This window comes from Rhinopithecus roxellana, chromosome 2, assembly GCF_007565055.1.
Source record: "Rhinopithecus roxellana isolate Shanxi Qingling chromosome 2, ASM756505v1, whole genome shotgun sequence".
NCBI classification, from domain to species: domain Eukaryota; kingdom Metazoa; phylum Chordata; class Mammalia; order Primates; family Cercopithecidae; genus Rhinopithecus; species Rhinopithecus roxellana.
Window position 1 is genome coordinate 188,340,604 of NC_044550.1, and position 17,131 is coordinate 188,357,734.

At 37.0% G+C, this 17,131-nt stretch overlaps 1 protein-coding gene across 7 annotated transcripts in view; it reads left to right on the plus strand.

The window, feature by feature from the left end:
• ADGRL3 (adhesion G protein-coupled receptor L3) overlaps nt 1-17,131 on the plus strand; it is a 915,407-nt gene that overhangs the window by 777,586 nt on the left and 120,690 nt on the right. The gene's annotated exons all lie outside the window — the stretch shown is intronic.

Below are 17,131 nucleotides of genomic sequence, written 5' to 3' on the forward strand. Positions count from 1 at the left end.
TTCCTATTATCAATATAGTTCTTAAAATTGAAGTTTGCTTAATAAACTTCCCCTAGTCTCCCTGTTATTTTGGATAATAAATATCAGACCATAACCTCATGAACAGGGTAAGATAGCACCCCAGGACCAAAGGCCAGTGGGGTTGGTTTAGATAGCTGGGACTAGGGAGGCGGAAAAGTAAAGAGCTATGCATAGGTTAGATACAGTCAAACTGACTCTTGGGAAAGCAACCCTCAAGCACAATACCCAGAGAATGGTAGTTCAAAGGACTTGGCATACCCTGACATAAGGAAATGGGTTCTGCCCATGCAAGAAGACATTATTCTAATTCCAGATGATAGTTTCCAAAGTCAGAAACATGGCTGCATCAATTTCCTCCCAGTGTGACTAGCTTTCATATGGATAGTGGGTTGTCAGATGGAGTCTATGAGTTTGCAAGGGAAGGGAAGGTTGACAGGGTTTCAGGAGATCAACTCAAGCAGGATAACAGTAAAAGCTAGAAATGCAGTAACTATCAGATTTTAGGAGGCCTAGGCCAGGAAACAAAAAAACGCTAAGCAGGTCAGTGCATCAGTAGTAGGTAAGATTATTGCTAACACTGAGTAATATTAATACTCAACCTATAGAAATGTATGGGGTTGAAAACTTCAAGTTTTATTTCAAGCAAGATACTTCATGGCCAGAGATGTTTGAGAATGCAAATATCTTGCTTCCCTCATCACAATAGTTAAGAACTGAGGCTGACTCAGATCCACATGTTGGATTCCACCAATTGTTATTAGTTGGAAGAAGGCTATTAATAGATTATATACATTATGTGACATTAAAAATTTAATTTTTGAACTTTGAAACAAAATGCTCAACAAAAATTATACGTTTTAAATAAATGTTGTATGTCTTAAACTAAACGGATAATGACATTTAAAATCTTAAAATAGGCTGGGCATGGTGGCTCACGCCTGTAATCCCAGCACTTTGGGAGGCCAAGGCGGTAGGATCACTTGAGGTTAGAAGTTCGAGACCAGACTGACCGACATGGCAAAATACTAAAAATACAAAAATTAGCTAAGCGTTGATGCATGCTTGTAGTCCCCCCTACTCGGGAGGCTGAAGCAGAAGGATTGCTTGAACCAGGGAGGCAGAGGTTGCAGTGAGCTGATATTGCACCAGTCCACGCCAGCCTGGGAGACAGAGTGAGACTCTGTCTCAAATTAAAAAAAAAAAAAAAAAAAAAAAAAAAAAAAAAAAATCTTAAAATATAGCTACTTGTTTTTTTTTTTAAATGTCTTTATAAGTTAAATACAATTTCATATGTATTAGTCTTTAAGATTATTAATCCTGTATAATATATACAAAATTTTTGTCTTTAGAACTAGCATTGGTATTTTGCTTTGGTAGGGAAAAGCACTCATAGCTTCAACACTTTATGTAAAAGTTAAAGCTTAATTTTCACAGCCTTTTATATTATAATACCTCTGCTATAATTATATGGTACATATTTCATTGTGAAAAGAAAATGAGTACTTAAAACCCTAGAATGGCTTTCACAAAGATTGAACATTCTTTCATACAATTCATTAAAATTTTTCACTATCTAACTAATACTACTTAGCTTTCAACTTTAGTAACCGGTAAATAGTATTTTCAAAACAATTGTCTTTATAAGTTCAATAAAATGTGAAATAACATGTATTTTTAACCATACTGTTCAGTTCAGCACATATATGTTAGTAGTGTAATAATATAAGATATGAACACTGGCTTCAAAAGTTTACAGGTTTTCTTTTCAGATGAGACAGAAAAAAACAGCTATATAGTTAATAAGGTAGTGATAAGAATGAAGTTTGAACAGTGTACTGTGGGAAAATTGAATAAGTATAATAAAAGTCTGGAGAAGTTCTTAGAGATTTAAAAGCTGTATATTAAGAGATTAATGGATTAGCCAGAAAAGTTGTGAAGACCATTTCAATCAGAGAAAACAGCAGGAGCGAAAACACAAAAATGTTATATACCATGGTGTGTAGAGCATGGTAAAAGAGTTTAGAATTTAATGCACGATAAGTATAACAAGGCTAGTGTTTAAGTCAAAATAAAAACAGAAACAAATATCTAAATTTAAGATTTGATTGGGGAAGAAAGAATTGCAGTTCAGGTATACATACAGACTGGATGGTCTTCCTTATGCCTGAAGAACAAAAAGAAAGTTGGAGATTTCATAAAAAGAAGAAGTGCTACGTATTGTTTTCCGAGAAAGTTCATTGGCACTAGTCAAGTGTGGAGAGCTGGCAAGCTCTGACTGGTGAGTGACAGGCAATGGGTCTTGGAGTCAAAAGAGGTTGTTTCAGTAGCTATTGGGTAAAACTCGTTTCAGGTTACAACAGGCAGTTTCAGCATGCAGACTTACAGTGAATTCCATTCTTGGAGCCATGTTTTGTGCCCTGAATGCTTTCTTCCCTGTCTTTTGCCTCTGTTTTAGTTGGTATGACAAGAATAATCCAATTCATATGACCATCTTTCATTGTAGTTAGAAACTGGAGGCGGACCGAAGAATTTAGTAGGACTGTGGCCATGAAGGACATAATTTATTTATTTCCATCTCTGGTGCTTGCATCAGGACGATGTAGAAATTTAGATGAGCTTAACATCTGTAGGCTCGGAGTGGAAGTCTCAATATCCTACATGTCTGAATATTTACAAGTAATACATAAAGTTGGGAAAAATGAAATATAACTTGACTTAACAAAATACAGCTTTATAATCACCGAAGACACACAATCTGAACTTAGGATTCTCAGAATCCCCAGAGTTCTGCACCTGTACATGGCAGTGTCAGAAGAGCCGACTCCTGGCTCACAGTCAGTGGTTTACCCAACCCCTTCCAAAGGAGGAGGCGTGGGGATGGGGAGGCTCTCTTTCCAGACTCTCAGGGTATAACTGTGGTATGGATCTTTGCTGTGATTCCATGGGCAACTTGGGCAACTAAAAAATGATTGCTAGATCTCTAAACAATAATAGCACCAGTTTTGGAGAGGATGTGGAGAAATAGGAACACTTTTTACACTGTTGGTGGGACTATAAACTAGTTCAACCGTTGTGGAAGATAGTGTGGTGATTCCTCAAGGATCTAGAAATAGAAATACCATTTGACCCAGCCATCCCATTACTGGGTATATACCCAAAGGATTATAAATCATGCTGCTATAAAGACACATGCACACGTATGTTTATTGTGGCACTATTCACAATAACAAAAACTTGAAACCAACCCAAATGTCCATCAATGATAGACTGGATTAAGAAAATGTGGCACATATACACCATGGAATACCATGCAGCCGTAAAAAAGGATGAATTCATGTCTTTTGTAGGGACATGGAGGAAGCTGGAAACCATCATTCTGAGCAAACTATCACAAGGACAGAAAACCAAACACCACATGTTCTCACTCATTGGTGGGAATTGAACAATGAGAACACTTGGACACAGGGTGGGGAACATCACACACCAGGGCCTGTCATGGGGTGAGGGGAGTGGGGAGGGATAGCATTAGGAGATATACCTAATGTAAATGATGAGTTAATGGGTACAGCACACCAACGTGGCACATGTATACATATGTAACAAACCTGCATGTTGTGCACATGTACCCTAGAACTTAAAGTATAATAATAATAATAATGTATATAAAATAGAAAACTAAATTACACTGGTTAAGGCTTTTTAAACAAAGCATAAAAATGACTGTTCCTATTTAAAAAAACAGTAATAGTACTAGTTTATGTTGCAGTTTTAGACAGATTATTCCCAATTCTTTGTGGATGATAGATGTCAAATGATTAGACTGGCTGGGTGCGGTGGCTCATGCATGTAATCGCAGTACTTCGGGAGTCTGAGGCTGCTGGATCACTTGAGGTCAGGAGTTTGAGAACAGCCTGGCCAACGTGGCAATCCGTCTCTACTAAAAATACAAAAATTAGCTGGGCATAGTGGTGCATGCCTGTAGTCCCAGCTACTCAGGAGGCTGTGGTGGGAGGATCACTTGAGCTCAGGAAGCAGAGGTTGCAGTGAGCTGAGATCAACCACTGCAACTCCAGTTTGAGCGACCGAGCAAGACTGTGTCACAAACAAACAAATAAACAAACAAAATGATTAGACTGGTTGTAGTGTGACAGTTATTTTAATAAGTCCTGGTAAAGTAAGGGATGTCTAGGGCATAGGCAAGGGCTGTTGTAGTAGTCATGAAGAGGATTTGTATTTCAGATATACTAGGATACAAAAATATAAATGGCTTACTACCTTGTTTATAGAGTTCAATAGAAGGGCTATACACATGTACATTGTCTTCTCCCTGCTATCAGTAAAAATAGGGAAAGTGTTAATGTCCTTAACATTTCACAAAGTAAAAATGATGGCAAAATTTTTAGCTACCTTATGTTATTGATCCAAATAATTTCATCCAGGCCAGGCATGGTGGCTTGCAGCCTGTAATCTCAGCACTTTGGGAGGCTGAGGCGGGCGGATCACTTGAGCTCAGGAGTTCAAGACCAGTCCGGACAACACAGTGAAACCTCATCTCTATTTAAAAAAACACAAAAATTAGCCAGGTTTGGTGGCATGCCCTTGTAGGCCCAGCTACTTGGGAGGTTGAGGTGGGAGGATTGCTTGAGCCCAGCAGGTTGAGGCTGCAGTGAGCTGTCATTATGCCACTGCACTACAGCCTGGGCAACAGAGTGAGACCCTGTCTCAAAATAAAACAATGTCATCCAAAATTTTATTTGATTCAAATTTAGAGAGTTGGTGCAGGTATACCGGAGGGAGAGCAAATTCATCCTCAATTAGCAGCTTAAAAGTAAAATTATCTTAGCTGTGTCAGCACAGTTTACATTTTGATGTTCGAAGGACTACAAACTCTATTTTGTCAGAGCGTCACGAATTGATCCATCTTAGCAAGACTGGCTATATATTAACAAATGATACATTTAAATCTAGATTGTATTACTCTGGCTCTGAGAGTCTACATTTTAGGTTAGGTTATAAACTCAGACTCAGAAAAATGAATCAAATTTGAGGCAGCAACAAAAAATATCATTTTATGCTCAGTTCATTGCCTAACAACCTTTCCCCAATCCATTGTATAACAGTCATGACTGTGACTACTATTGTGTGTCAACAAGAGATAAAATAAATGGAAATCAATATTTTCCTTTAGCAGTCAATCACCAAGCATGTGTGTCCTGGAATTCTTATATCATAATCTCTTGTGATTATCTGCGTCAGCCCCATTTGGATCTCACAAGATTTTGGAATGTTAGCCGTCAATGGAAAAGAGAAAACAAGGAGACTGATCATCTCTAGAGTTTCAAAAAGAAACACACTGGCCAAACTTACCTAAGACTAATGTTTCAAACAGAACATTAATTTATTCATACACAGTGAGAAGTACAGCAGCCAGTTGGAACAGATATTTATGTCTTCTAGTCGTCAGTTTCTAACTCTACAAGAAAACTTGTAAAGGAAACAAAATTATTATTGGAGAACTTTCTTTGAGGAATTTGGAAAGAGTGCAGGAAGAGTTAGCTCAAAAATCGTGATAGCTGTTGGCATCAAGCGATGGTATCCTGATGCATCTTTCTCTGCTCCAGAGCTCTCCCAATGCACTGAATTGCTTTTATTTGTCCTATGTGTTATTTCTGCTGTTCAGTCAACACTTTCTTTATTCTTTTATTCACATTTTTGATCACCTAAGTTAAGATAAACATCATGAAGATACTGACACGTTGCCTAATACACAGTAGGCTCTGAATAAATGTAACTTCCTCCTTCCTAGTTGTCAGATGTATTACTGGATTCCAAGGACTCCAGTGCAAACTTCAGGCCCTCAGGAAACTCGTATTTTTAGAGAAGTGGTGATAGGGAAGAAGAGCACAGAAGAGAAACTGCAGCTAGAGTCATAGTTTTGATAAGAATTATAACCAAGGCCTACCTTGTGATTTAGAGACATAGGGGAAAATCATCTGTGTGAGCCAGGAGTCCTCAGAAAGGGCTTATCAAAGAAGTGTCCTGTTACGAAGATCAGATGTATTTCGTAAGTTAATGTGTGGAGAATTTGAGTTGGCCTCATTCTTGCAACACCTTCTTCACTGTGCTGTGGGTACACCACTCCCTAGTTTCTTTCCTTCTCAGCAACTTGTCCTTTTTAGCATATTTTGCTGTTTTCTCCTCATCTGCATGACCTCTCATTGCCATTCTGGTCCTGAGCATAATCCTAAATACCTGCCTTTCTCCCTGGGAGATGTCATGCAGTCATATGGCTCTATACCTCATCTCATGACTCTCACATATTTCTATCTCCATTTTTAAATTCCAGACTTGGATTTCACCAGTGGCTTGATGTAACTACTCACACTTATCTAAAAGTGTCACAATCCTAGAGCTATATACTTATGATATTCTCTAATCTAAGTCTTCTCCATTTTAGTAAAAGGCCACTCTGTTCCTTCAGATGCTCTGGTCCTAAAGCATGCAAACTTTTGATTTGTTTATTTTCCTTCATACTGCACAGTCAATCCCATCAGCATCTCCTGCCAGATTCAGAATCTGACCTCTTCTCAACATCATCTCTACCACCTAGGTTCAAACCTCTATCATCTCTCCTCTACTTGTTTGCTATAGCCCCTCAACTGCTGTTTCCTTCTTCGTTTCTCTTAATTTTCAACATAGTTGCCAGAGGGATACTTTTAAAATGTGAGTTAGATCATGTCACTCCTCAAATTTATTCCCAAAACCCTTTAAAATGCAAATCAGGCACTTCATATCTTTGATTCAATCTCTAATGACTCCTTATCTGAGTAAGAGAAAAATCTCAAATCTTGGCCCCCATTAGCATCTCTTGACATCCTTTCCTACCACTGTTCACCTTGCTCACCTGCTGTAGCCACTGTTTACAGTGGAAAGCCACTCCTTGCCTTTCCACAAACACATCAGTTGTGTCCTAGTTAGACCTAAGTGTCTTTCTCTTCTCAACACTCCCCACCCCACCCCTGCAAAGATAGCACTTGCCAAGATTCCTCATCTTCTTCAAGTTTTTGCTCAAATATTACCTTCTCAATGAGGCTTTCCTTGTTCACCCTATTTAACATTTTAGATTACCCCATCTCCACAAAATATAGAAGGAGTAAGGCAAACCAGGTCCCTGGCCTCAGAGAATTTATAGTTTATCAAGGGAAGGTTGTGTCAAAGCTGATTGTTGACTGGGGTGCTCAGAGAGATTTCAGCTAGGTTCCCCTCAGGCAGACAAGAAAAGTAAATGGCATGATTCCAGCTGAACATCGCTTAGAAAATTAAATAGGAGCACTGAAACTTTTCTACCTTTTCACGAACATTATTATTATTTTTTTCTACAGAGTAGGGGATAGTGGGTTAGGGTAGGTGTTTTTTTATTGTTTTTGTTTTCTTTCTAAATTTTAAATTTTTCTTATTTTGATTATTTGTTCAAAACTTTTACTTTAGCACCAGAGGTCTGAATAAGACAATACTGAGTAACTATTTTTCAGTGATCTAGTCCTTAGCTTTCAAACTAGACATTAGTAAAAACATTGTAAATATACTTTAAATTAGAGTTGCTGATTACTTGTACCTCAGATATGTTCCTCAAACTTTAGAACATATTAATTTAAACAGATTAAACTACAAATAATGAATGCTTACTAAATTAATTAAGATACATATAGTTTCCTTCATTGTAGCTATCCCATATCAAAGATAAAATATACTTTGAAATGATTTTTCTTTAAGTACATGACAGTTAAATACAAAAACTGATTTAAACTAATTAGTGATGAATTTCTGCCGGGGGAAGTCATTTCAATAAAGAAACACCTCTCAATTATTATTATTATTTATTTTACTTTAAGTTCCAAGATACACGTACAGAATGTGCAGATTTGTTACGCAGGTGTATTTGTGCCATGGTAGTTTGCTGTACCTATTGACCTGTCATCTGAATTCTCTCCCCTAGCCCCCCATCCCGCAACAGGGTCTGGTGTGTGTTGTTCCCCTCCCTGTGTCCACGTGTTCTCATTATTCAACTCCTACTTATGAGTGAGAACATGCAGTGTTGGGTTTTCTGTTTCTGTGTTAGTTTGCTGAGGATGATGTACTCCAGCTTCATCCATATCCCTGCAAAGGACATGACCTCATTCCTTTTTATGACTGCATAGTATTTCATGGTGTACATGTACCACATATTCTTTATCCAGTCTATCATTGGTGGGCAATTGGTTTGGTTCCATGACTTTGCTATTATAAATAGTGCTTCAGGAAACATGCATGTGGATGTATCTTTATAGTAAAATGATTTATATTCCTTTGCCTATAATGGGATTGCTGGGTCAAATAGTATTTCTGGCTGTAGATCCTTGAGGAATTACCATACTGTCTTCCACAATGGTTGAACTAATTTATGTTCCCACCAATAGTGTAAAAGTGTTCCTGTTGCTCCACAGCCTTGCCAGCATCTCTGTTGTTTCTTCACTTTTTAATAATTGCCATTCTGACTGGCATGGGATGGTATCTCATTGTGGTTTTAATTTGTATTTCTCTAATGATCAGTGATATTGAACTTTTTTTCCTATGTTTGTTGGCTGCATAAATGTCTTCTTGGGAGAAATGTCTGTTCATATTCTTTACCCACTTGTGAATGGGGTTGTTTGTTTTGTTTTCTTGTAAATTTGTTTAAGTTCCATGTAAATTCTGCATATTAGACTCTTGTCAGATGGGTAGATTGCAAATTTTTTCTCCTAATCTGTAGGTCACCTGTTCATGCTGATGATTGTTTCTTTTGCTGTGCAGAAGCTCTTTAGTTAAATTAAATCCCATTTGTCAACTGTGGCTTTTGTTGCAATTGCTTTTGGTGTTTTCATCATGAAGTCTTTGCCCATGCTTATGTCTCAAGTGGTATTGCCTAGGTTTTTTTCTGGGGTTTTTATGGTTTTGGGTTTTATGTTTAAGTCTTTAATCCATCTTGAGTTAATTTTTGTATAAGGTGTAAGGAAGGGATCCGGTCTCAGTTTTCTGCATATGCCTAGTCAGTTTTCCCAGCACCATTTATTGAATAGGAGATCCTTTCCCCATTGCTTGTTTTTGTCAGGTTTGTCAAAGGTCAGAAGGTTGTAAATGTGTGGTGGTATTTCTGAGGTCTCTGTTTTGTTCCATGGGTCTATATGTCTGTTTTGGTACCAGTACCATGCTTTTTTGGTTACTGTAGTCTTTTAGTATAGTTTGAAGTCAGGTAGCATGATGCCTCCAGCTTCGTTCTTTTTGCTTAGGATTGTCTTGGCTATACAGGGTCTTCTTTGGTTCCATATGAAAGTAATTTTTTTTCTAATTCTGTGAAGAAAGTCAATGGTAGTTTGATGGGAATATCATTGAATCTATAGATTACTTTGGGCACTATGATCATTTTCACAGTATTGATTTTTCCTATCCATGAAGATGGGATGTTTTTCCATTTGTTTATGTCCTCTCTTATTTCCTTGAGCAGTGATTTGTAGTTCTCCTTGAAAACATCCTTCACATCCCTTGTTAGCTATTTTCTTAGGTATGTTATTCTCTGTGTAGTGATTTTGAATGAGAGTCCATTCATGATTTGGCTCTCTACTTGTCTGTTGTTGGCATAAAGGAATGCTTGTCATTTTATACCTCTCAATTATTAGAGTTGGCTATGTGAGAACTTTTATATAAAAGAGTAGTTATGTCTGGCCATCTCATAGTCCATAAATAAGCATAGCCAAATTATAAGTAATCTCTCTATATAAAAGAGGATTACTTATTAATTTAATGGTACTTTTTTTCTCTTTTGGTTTTATTTATTTATTTATTTATTTTTTATTTATGACAGAGTTTGCTCTTGTTGCCCAGGCTGGAGGTTACATTTATATAGTAGTTTATAATTTGGAATTGACAAAAACCTTAGGAAAAAGTAAATTAATTTGTGTGTGTGTGTGTGTGCAAGGACACTACTGTTGATACAAGGAAAACTAGTTAAAGCTTTGTTTTGATTATTTCTGAAATATTTACATTCATGAAAAATATAGCTAATTACAATTTGAAAAATGGTGAAGCTTTTAGTTAGTCAAATGTAAAATTATCCTATAGCATCTTTTTATTTCATTTTCTTTCCTTCATACATGCTCTTTACCAATTAAACAGACTCTGCCTCTTGCTTTCTATAAAAAAAATTTTGTTTTTAATGTTTCACAAATGTTACTAATTTCTAATCTGTGTGTTCAGAAATTGCTGCAGTTGTACAGATTTAGAGATTTGGAGCTGTGCTTGTCACATAATGAGTATTCAGTAAAAGTTAACTTTCTTTTCACGTATTTCTAAAATACTTTGTGTACCTCTCATCATTTTATATTATAATCATCTCTTGAAATGTATTTGTCTTCTCTAGACTGTGACTTCCTCCTATTAGGGAATGTCTTCTTTTCTTGTTTGCAACCTCAGTGCCTTGTATGGTATATAAAATAATCTTTTTTGACCAAGTGGACAGAATTCATTAAAAGAAAAACCATGTTATATGATATAAGACCTCTTAAATATCCAAAAAGTGTCTTGTTTTGCTTTGTCTTCATTCTTGTTTCTAATTGATTGTAAGTTTATTAATGCTGATGTTGTAAGAGTTTTTTGTTTGTTTGCTTCTTTCTTTCTTTCATTAGAAACCACAAAACCAACTGCTATGAGGGATTGTGTTAGTTCATTTTCACACTGCTATAAAGAATAACTGAGACTGGGTAATTTATGAAGGAAAGAGATTTAATTGACTCACAGTTTCACATGCCTGAGGAGGCCTCAGGAAACTTATAATCATGGCAGAAGGTGAAGGGAAAGCAGGCAGTTTCTTCACAAAGTGGCAAGAGAGAGAGAGAAAGCAGGAAAAACTGTCACTTTTAAACTATCACATCTCGTGAGAACTCACTATCACAAAACAGCGTGGGGGAACCACCCCCAGGATCCAATCACTTCCCACCTGGTCACTCCCTCCACGCATGGGGCTTCCAATTCAAGATGAGATTTGTGTGGGAACACAGAGCCAAATCATATCAGTGTTATCTCTGAATTCCCAATTATGCTAACATCCAAAGGTGAGAAGAGCCTGTCTCATCTACTTGTAGATTTGACAACTTTTCTGAATTGCTACCATAAACCTCAAGGTGGCAACACAGCTGGTTAACTACTGAATTCCCCCTGCTTCTACTGTCTAAGGAAACATTTGATTGTCTTCTCTTTTAGACAGAAAAGTTACCATTACAAAATTTAGGTAATGTAATTACCTAATTACTATACTTTTTTTTTTTTTTTTTTTTTTTTTTTTTTTTTGAGACGGAGTCTCGCTCTGTCGCCCAGGCTGGAGTGCAGTGGCCGGATCTCAGCTCACTGCAAGCTCCGCCTCCCGGGTTTACGCCATTCTCTGGCCTCAGCCTCCCAAGTAGCTGGGACTACAGGCGCCCGCCATCTCGCCCGGCTAATTTTTTTGTATTTTTTTTTAGTAGAGATGGGGTTTCACCGTGTTAGCCAGGATGGTCTCGATCTCCTGACCTCGTGATCCGCCCGTCTCGGCCTCCCAAAGTGCTGGGATTACAGGCTTGAGCCACCGCGCCCGGCTATGTAATTGTATACTTAACTGAGATATAGTATTTATGATATTTTAAAACTTTCCATTATTGGGAATTGCAGATTTCTCTGTCGTTTAGAAGAATTTTAAAAAACTAAATCCAAATGTCTCTTCATCTCTTAGTAGCAATTCTCTTTTGTAACCCCCTTTGTGGAGGGAATATTTTAATTTACAGGAGCATAAGTTTCAAAGTAATTATATTAACATTTCTACTGTGGTTTTGTAGAGCACTGTAAAAATGCCTCAGAAAATGGTCTTATAATTTATACTACCAGCTCTTTTCTCTAGTCAAATTATAATTCTTTGGAAATAATACAAAAAGTCTGCCTACTCTCTCCTGTCAATTCAACTTGACATTGATTTTTATCATCTTTAAAATACTTCACTTTCTTTAGTTTGATGATTGTATTTTTTTTAAAGCTTACTATTATCATCCCATCCCAACTTCACCTCATTCCAAGTATAGAACTTGATTTGTTGCTTAAAGCCATTGTATTTCTTTCTAAATGTAGAATTGATTCAAAACAGTCCCAGGTTGGAACATTTTAATTCCATACCATGGATTCTGTGTGTTGAATATTTTATAGCTAAACTTTTTCTAGGCTAGAAGAAAACACTAGTTAATTTAATATTATAAGGTTCTACAGTTGAACATGAAAGTACCTGTTTTTCAAAAAGAGTGTTTTTTACTTTTTAACGTCCAAAAAGAAAAAGTTACTTTAAAAATTTAAGAAATTACTTTTATTATTAGAAAACAAAATATTGAATTTATGATGCTAAAAGTTGCACAATCCTATGCCTAGTTCTTACACTCATTTTGTATTTTGCTGTCTATAGTATGGTGGGATTTAGGTGGAGGTGGAGTTTAAAAATCATAGCTAATACTTTAGTATAATACTTTAGTATAAATAGTACCTTAAATAATGTATTTATTTAAGGAAAAGCTATATAATTTGTATGTTGAGTACCTCCAAATACAGAAAATTTCTTGAAAAGAAACTGGTTTCAAAAACGTAATATTTTATTATATTATCTTGAATATTTATCCAAAAGCTAATCTTTTAGAACCAAGAATTTTTTGGTGCTTTCTCACTGAACACACTTGTCATAATATATCTCCTTCATACACTTATTCAAATTTGAAATTATTTATTTGCTAGTATGCTGTTTTATTGTTTACTTCCTCCTCTTGTGTCCAAGTTCAGTATTAGGAGCAGAGTCCTGAAGGAAGTGAAAGAGTAGGCCTTGAAGATCACCTGGGGAAAGAAAGACTCTTCCAGGCAGAAGGAACAAAAACAAGTCCCTGAACCAGAATGATTTTGATATGTTTGAGGAGCTGCAGGGAGAACAGTATGGTTGCAGTGGAAAAAGTAAGAGAGATAGTATGTTAGCAGAACAGGCTGCAGGGTCTAGAACAGAAGACTTTGTAAGACATAGGAAGGACTCTAGGTTTGGGTTTTACTCTGAGCACTCTGGAAAGCCACAGGAGAGTTTTGAGCAGAGGAGCAGCATGGCTTTTTTTGGTTGGTTGGTTTGTTTGTTTGAGACGGCGTCTTGCTCTGTTGCCCAGGCTGAAGTGCAGTGGCCGGATCTCAGCTCACTGCAACCTCCGCCTCCCGGGTTCTCGCCATTCTCCTGCCTCAGCCTCCTGAGTAGCTGGGACCACAGGCGCCAGCCACCTTGCCCGGCTAATTTTTTGTATTTTTAGTAAAGACGGGGTTTCACCGTGTTAGCCAGGATAGTCTCGATCTCCTGACCTCGTGATCTGCCCGTCTCGGCCTCCCAAAGTGCTGGGATTACAGGCTTGAGCCACCGCGCCCGGCCTGGCTTGTTTTATAAATATGTAATATATACAATGTTTCACATTTACCAGTTTTATATTGACTAAAAAGGAAACTTCAGCCATGCCCATGTGCAGATACTAAATGATGTAATGATGTACATACTTCCTAAAAGTATGGATTAGTTTTTTGTTTGTTTGTTTGTTTTGTTTTGTCTTTTTTGAGAACAGAGTCTGGCTCTGTCACCCAGACTAGAGTGCAGTGGCACAATCTCGGCTCACTGCAAGCTCCACCTCCTGGGTTCAAGCGATTCTCCTGCCTCAGCCTCCCGAGTAGCTGGTACTACAGGAGTGCACCACCGCACCGAGCTAATTTTTGTATTTTTAGTAGAGATGGGGTTTCACCATTTTGGCCAGGATGGCTTCGATCTCTTGACCTCATGATCTGCCCACGTCGGCCTCCCAAAGTGCTAGGATTACAGGCGTAAGCTACCACACCCAGCCTAGTTTTTACATTAAAATAAATCTGTATTTTGCAATATAGGTCTGTACGTCTAACCCCTCTAAATTGTGAGATCAGTTAGCAGGTTTACTCAGGCTTCCTATGTATCTAGAGCTAGTTCTTAACCATTTATAATTGTCTAGAACTAGATATTAACCATTTATAAGAGTTGGTTACATTTTTGCCCAGGCTCCCAAGAAACAACAAATCCCTTTTATTTAAAAAAAGATAGCTGCCACCTTCCTCATCCACTCGCTTTCGCTTCTTCTGTGCCAGACACTTGCAAACACTGATGTTTTAATTCCCCAGCTTGTAGAGAGTATTTAGAACTATATTTCACTTGCATACAATGGGCAGAAAAAGGGCATTTCAAAATATGAATGAGTATAATGGGAGAATTGTCTTCCTACCGTCATGACTCCTGGGACATCAACCTTAACTCTAATTCTCTTTTGTGCATTTCCTGTTACAAAGCAGGAAAAGGAGAACGCTGCCTTCCATACCACTTTCTCCCATCTAGAGTGGACCACCAATTATCTAAAACCTCTTTTACTTCATTTCTGATGAAGTTGTTCTGAATAGGAAAAATCACTGGGGGAAGAAGAGTACAGGTTCTATGTATTTTCACCATTACTTATCTCTGTGAAGGGCAGGGAGAAAGAACAGAAGAAAGAGAATCTACCTAGAGATACTGAGAAAGATAGTGTTTCTATTTGAGGAGGGGAATTGACACCAACTTGTTGTATATCTTCTTAAATTCATGAAAGAAAAAGATATGTCTAAAATTGTTTGTAGAAAGAGAGCATTATGGACTTGAAGAAAAACAAGCCATTGAAATCATTTTATTTCCTTTTTCTCCACTCTTTTACAGAACTTTTATAGAAAAGCTGAAAGAATGATACAATACATACTCATATACCCCCTTTTTTTTTGAATTCATATCTATTTGACACAGTTGGCTTTCTGTATATGTTGTGCATGTGTGTATATTTTGCTGTATTATTTGACTTTTTGAAAGTAAATTGTGCAGCCTGGGCAACACAGTGAAACCCTGTCTCCACTAAAATACAAAAAATTAGACAGGCATGATGGTATGGGCCTATGGTGGTATGGGCTTATAGTCTTAGCTACTCAGGAGGCTGAGGCAGGAGAATTGCTTGAACCTGGGAGGCAGAATTTGCAGTGAGCCAAGATCGCACCTCTGCACTCCAGCCTGGGTAACAGAACAAGCCTACATTTCAAAAAAAAAAAAAAAAAAAAAAAGAAATAAAAATAGAAAAATAGAATGTAAATTACCGATATTATATTACCGAACTCCTAAAATTTCAAGCAATTATATTTTAAGAACATTATTGTTAACACAAACAAGATATTTAACATTGATACAATACTATCATCTACTATATAATCCACAAAAAAAATTTTCCCAGTTGTCCCAATAGAGTCATTGTTTTTTCAAGCAGGACCCAACCAAAGATCATACACTGCCTTCATTTGCCTTGTTGCTAATCTTCTTTTATGTCTTTCTGCCTGTTTTTCTCTTTCATAAGAATGACATTTTATGAAGTCCAGGTCAGTTGACCTATAGAATGTTTCACAGTCACAACCTTTCTTATTTTTTTCCCTCATGATTAGATTTGGGTAAAACATTTTTGTCAAGAACACCATGTAGTAAATGCTGTATCCTTCCCGTTGCATCAAGAGGTCCAGTTACTATCAATTTAGTCATTTGTATTACTGAATTGGATCACTTAGTTAAAAAGTTACATTGTCCAGAAACATTGAACTTTTTGTAATTAAGAGAAATCTGTGGGAACGTATTTGGAAACTTTGTTCTATTTATCTTAATTTTTAAAATTTATAATGTGCTCAATCCATCCTTTATTGTTCCCCAAATAGTTGAGTACCATCTTGGTGACCAGCAAAGCTTACAGTTTATTTAGTAATATAGACAACTGATCAACAAAATCAGCATCTTGTGAGAAATGTGTTATAGTTCTCACAACTATAGAGGATTCTGTGGAAACACATGGGAATGAGCTTTATGTGTTTCTGTGGAAACACAAGGGAATGACCTTGAAGAGTCAGGGAAGACACCCTAGAGGAAGTGACATCACTTCCTAGGACAGTTTAAGCAAAGTGAGAGACACAGTTATGATAGCATGATATAAGGCTGTATTTTTTGTTTGTTTGTTTGTTTTGCTATATATATTTTTTCAATACATTTTATATTATTTAATAGCATGCTTTGTTTGAATTTTTTTCTGGATTATAGCAGAATATTTTTTTTTTTCTTTCCAACTTTTATTTTAGGTTCAGGGGGTACATGTGCAGGTTTGTTACATGGGTAAATTGCATGTCACAGGGTCTTAGTGTACAGATAATATTGTCACCCAGATTATCAACAGAGTACCTGATAGGTAGTTATTCAATCCTCACCCCTCTCCCATCCTACCCTCAGGAAGGCCCTCGTGTCCATCGTTCTCTTTTTTGTGTTTATGTGTACACAGTATTTATCTCCCACTTATAAGAGAGAGCATGCATTGTTTAGTTTTCTTTTCCTGCATTAAGTCTCTTAGAATAATGGACTCCAGTTCCATCCATGTTGCTGCAAAGGACGTGATTTTATTCTTTTTATGGCTGCATCGTATTTTATAGCGTATTATGTACCACATTTTTCTTTTTCTGGTCCACCATTAATGGGCATCTCGGTTGATTCCATGTATTTGCTATTATGAATCGTGGACAATATAACTTTTAAGCAGAAAGAATCCTGTGATCCTCCCATGCACAGCTTGGATCCTCACACTTGAAATATTTAGGTTCTATTTCATCTTCAGCAAATAAGATTGGCTAAAAATACCAGCTAGAGGTCCATCTGCAATTCTAGTGAGAAACGTTTTGTAAGAAAAAAAAGTTATCAAGTACATAAGGGATCCTAAATGTGGACACTGGATGAAGACTTCAACTCTCAGAGTGTCTCAAGACCTTTCATAATAAGGATGAACATCATTCCTTTAATGTCTACATAGATTACCTCATTTTAATCCATAGCATCACAAAAGGTATTGTCATCACAATTCTTTATTTTCTAAGTTTATAATTCAGGAAAGTAGAAATAAGAATTAAAAATCAGGAGACTTAGGTTTCTGATTCCAGTGTTTTAAGTAATTCC